This window comes from Lepidochelys kempii, chromosome 10 (assembly GCF_965140265.1).
Source record: "Lepidochelys kempii isolate rLepKem1 chromosome 10, rLepKem1.hap2, whole genome shotgun sequence".
NCBI classification, from domain to species: domain Eukaryota; kingdom Metazoa; phylum Chordata; order Testudines; family Cheloniidae; genus Lepidochelys; species Lepidochelys kempii.
Window position 1 is genome coordinate 49,320,577 of NC_133265.1, and position 4,236 is coordinate 49,324,812.

The 4,236-nt window shown below is 45.8% G+C and overlaps 1 long non-coding RNA gene across 1 annotated transcript; it reads left to right on the plus strand.

Moving 5' to 3' along the window:
* The first annotated feature begins 226 nt into the window (after positions 1-226).
* Positions 227-2,785, plus strand: LOC140917934 (uncharacterized). Its single transcript, XR_012161040.1, has 3 exons — positions 227-316; positions 906-1,021; positions 2,369-2,785. It is a non-coding gene; the product is annotated as an uncharacterized lncRNA (long non-coding RNA).
* Positions 2,786-4,236: the final 1,451 nt, after the last annotated feature.

The following is a 4,236-nucleotide window of genomic DNA, read 5'->3' on the forward strand; positions in this document are numbered from 1 at the left end:
GCAGCTGCCTTATAAATTATACAGTTAATGAAAACAACTTTATCACAGCGATGACACCGTCATCTGCAGCGTTTATGGGTTAATAAATTGCGTCCATGAATGAATATCTGCTGACTCATTAACTAAGCCGTAAGTGAAAGTCATTCATCTTCCATGCAGCTCCATGAAAACCAGTGTCCTGCTCCTGCCTGGGGATTCATTTTCATTTCCCTGCCTCTGGGAGAGGAGTGGGGGGAAGGAGGGAATTATTTCCTTTCCCTCATTTCCCTGCATTAGTGAACCCCTGCAGGTTATTTAAATGGTAACTTCAAAGCAGGTATGTGATCACTCTGTTTACTGCTGGAGGAGTCTCATTTTGCAGTCAGATTGAAAAGCTTCTCTGACTCAGGGGAGAACAGCAGGACTGACAGGTTTAGGATCTGCAGATCCAGCCAGCTCAGGTGAAATGACACAGGAAAGAGGCGGGGGGGGGGGAGAGGATAGGAAAAGGGCACTTCCTACCTAGGACGTGTCGGGGTGTAGCTTATCACACCCTGCAGGGAGTTAACGGCAGCAACCGCCCCCACACGGTAAGGCAACAGCAAATCTCTTCACAGAGCTCTACGGGTGGGGTTAGAGGTTGTTATTCTGCGCAGTTACAGCTGGTTATTTATGGGGTGGTTCTTTATGGTTATCCTGGGGGTTATAAGGGGTTCTATTCTATTTGGGTTTTTATACCACTTTCATCACCATAATATCCAAGTGCCTTCCTGTAGTGACTTAAGTGATGTGGCTAACGTCTGCCAAGTGTGGCTCATTCTTTCTCTCACCCCAGGGGGAGAATTGTGTGTGTAGCAGGGTGCTTTGTTTTGGTCAGGTGTATTACATGTACCTGCATTGCTCTCTGTTTATGTTGGAGAACACAGGGTGGAGGAGTGCACCGGGAGGAGAAGGTGGTGAGGTTTGTGATGATCCTGGATTCCTGGAGCAGTTCGTTCCACAGTCTGGGAGTGGCCCCTGGGATGCTCTGCACAAATGAGCTGTAAGTGGGTATTCCAGGGCGAGAGGGTGGCGTTATAGGTGACTATTCAGGGAGAAGGGCTCTAGGTGGTTATTCCAGTCCTGCTCTTCTCACGGCTGCCAAGTGACAAACTGAGAGAAAATGTGTGGGGAAAGTTGGAGCATACCATCACTTTTTGGGGGAGGTTAGGAAGGAAGAGTTATGCCACGACTGTGGAGAAGAACCCTCACTCTCCCTTTTTTTGGGTGGTGGGCGATGCCATCATTTCCCGCACTGCCTCGCTGGGATCCCTTGAGCCTATTCATGCCAGCACTGCCAGGTCATGAATAGCACTTGGTGGGGGGCCTGTGGAGGCCGTGGTGCTCCATGCTGGGAAGTGTTCTTGTGGTACAGGTTAATTCCCTAATCCAGTTAAGAAAAGCTCCATTGAATAATTTTTCTAAAAAAAAAGAGAGATTCTTTTAAATTGGTTTGTTCCACTTAAGCTGCCATTTTCTCGCAGTCCTTTTTAAATACGGTTTTTGCACAGAGGAAGTTTATGCCTATAACAGTAGCAGCTTTTAGTCTTTCATGAGTAGCTTAGCAGCAGAGCTGCCCTAGCAACAGCTCCCCTCCCTCTCCTTTCTCCATGGGAGCAATAGGGCACATGGGAGAAGCAGTGACCTCAACTCTTCTGCTCCTTACTCTGGTCAGAGATAGCCTCCCTCCTAGATCTCCTGAAGGTGGAATTTGCAATAACAAGGCTCCTGGAACTGGACACTGAACAAACCACTCATGACAGATGTGAGTCACATCATTTAATGCATAACTGGAAGGCACTCAGATACTCTGGAGATGAGCATGTATAGAATAGATAAGACATATTGAACACTATTGGCTCATTGATGTAATGCCAAGGCCCCTAATACTGCCTTTTGGAAACATGGTAGGAAGGACTAGGGCTAGCCTGGAAGGAATATCAGCTCATGTGAGAAATAAGCTCCAGCTAGTTCCTGCTCCTATATATGGTTGGGCATAGCTGCTCAAAGGATGTTTCAAACCTCTGTCTCCATCAGGATGTTAAGTTATTCCATATATTTTCATCAGATGCAAAGAAAATGGACTCTTTGAGTGGGGATTTTTTTCTGAAAAGAAGGGTTACTTTAATTAGACTCCACTGGCTAAAAGCTCTGCTTGGAGCAATTGCATCATTTCTATTCCATTAACCACCATGTATGTGAAGCTGGATTAGGGGATAACTAGACACTACTGAAGAAGGGAATAGCTGGGAATAGAAAGTAAAATCCTCTGCCCGGAAACAATCTGATATCCAAGACCCTTTGGGAAGAACGTATATCTCTCTATATCTCTATGTCATTCTTTTTCTAGTGATTATTCATGTGCATGAAAGCATGGAACTGCTAGTGACAGCTAAACCTCACATAGGAGCTCAGAGTTCATGAAGACAAATATCATGCTGTCTGGAGTGGCTCAAGACCATGCGTGCCAACCTCAGGGCAGACTGTCAAGAAGCTGGGGGAAAAACCCAAGTTGTATGTTCAATAATTAGATTTCACCCAGTAACAAATGTGAATTCCTAAAGCATTAAAACATTTTTCCCATGGGGTCACAGAGCATCCCCTAGGGAATTCCAGTCTATCTTGCCACCCAGGCAAGCTGGACTTAGTGAGATATGGTCACTTACACTGAAAATCACATCAACGTTCAGGTTACGTCCAGTCCCAAAGGATGAGTCACTTACCTCATGTCAACTGTACTTCAGATCTCAAACCAAAGACAATGCTTGTGGCCGATCTTGTAATAAACTAATTAAAAATGTATTAACCAGGAAAAATAAATGAGTTATTTACAAGGTTTAAGTAGAAACAGGTATACACACAACTGAGATACACTGTGAGGTTCCAAAAGATGATAGTAGCTGCTAGAAGTCCCTTAGGGCTAACTCAAACTAAACAGCTGACCACTCCTTGCTTACTCTCAGAAATCCTTGCCCCTCAGAGTTTCAGCAGCATAGGAATAAAAATTTCTCCTTAACAGGCATTTTTATTTTCTTCCCCCAGCATTCAAGCTAGGATGGGACAAGGGTTTGTGCACATTGCTTCCCCCACGCCCCGGAAGAAGGTATTGACAAAGTCTTTTGTCCACAGTGGTATGTCTGTAGACCTTTTGGTGGGTAGATGATACCTCTTGTGATGAGCTAGTATTTGACACTTAGTATGCTTTTTGCCTGATTGGGAGGATTTGCAGTCTTAGCAAGCATTTTTGTAGTTACAGAGTAAACATTTAAACGTTACCTTATAACCTGGGATACAGGTATAATAAAGCAAGATTAAGACATGCAGCATCCTACAAGCATTCCATAAAGTCTAAACACATTATTATAACTCTAACCTTTGTAACTGTTGTTCTTTGAGATGTGTTGCTCATGTCCATTCCAATTAGGTGTGTGCCCACCGCATGCACGGCCGTCGGAGAATTTTTACCCTAGCAACACCTGGTGGGTCAGCTATGGAGCCCCCTGGAGTGGCGCCATCATGGCGCTTGATATATACTCCAGCCAACCCAGCGCCCCCTCAGTTCCTTCTTGCTGGCTACTCCAAGAGAGGGGAAGGAGGGCGGGTTTGAAATGGATATGAGCAACACATCTCAAAGAACAACAGTTACAAAGGTGAGTAACTGTTTTTTCTTCTTCAAGTGCTTGCTCATATCAATTCCAATTAGGTGACTCCCAAGCCTTACCTAGGCGGTGGGGTCGGAGTGAAGTACTGTGGATTGTAGGACCGCTATACCAAATGCCGCATCGTCTCTGGCCTGTCGGACGATGGCATAGTGTGAGGCAAAAGTGTGTACTGAAGACCAAGTAACAGCTCTGCAGATCTCCTGGATGGCACCTGAGCCAGGAAAGCCGCCAACGAGGCCTGAGCCCTTGTGGAGTGAGTGGTGAGGGGCGGGGTAGGAACACTGGCCAGATAATAGCAAGCATGGATACAGGATGTGATCCAAGATGAGATCAGCTGAGAGGAGCCCGGGAGGTTCTTCATCCAGTCCGCCACTGCAACTAAGAGCTGGGTTGTCTTCCTGAATGGCTTTGTACGCTCATTGTAGAAGGCAAGGGCCCTACGAACATCGAGGGAGTATAGCCACTGCTCCTGACAACTGGCGTGCAATTTTGGATAAAAAAATCGGGAGAAAAATGTTCTGGTAGATATGGAAGGTCAAAACCACCTTGGGAAGAA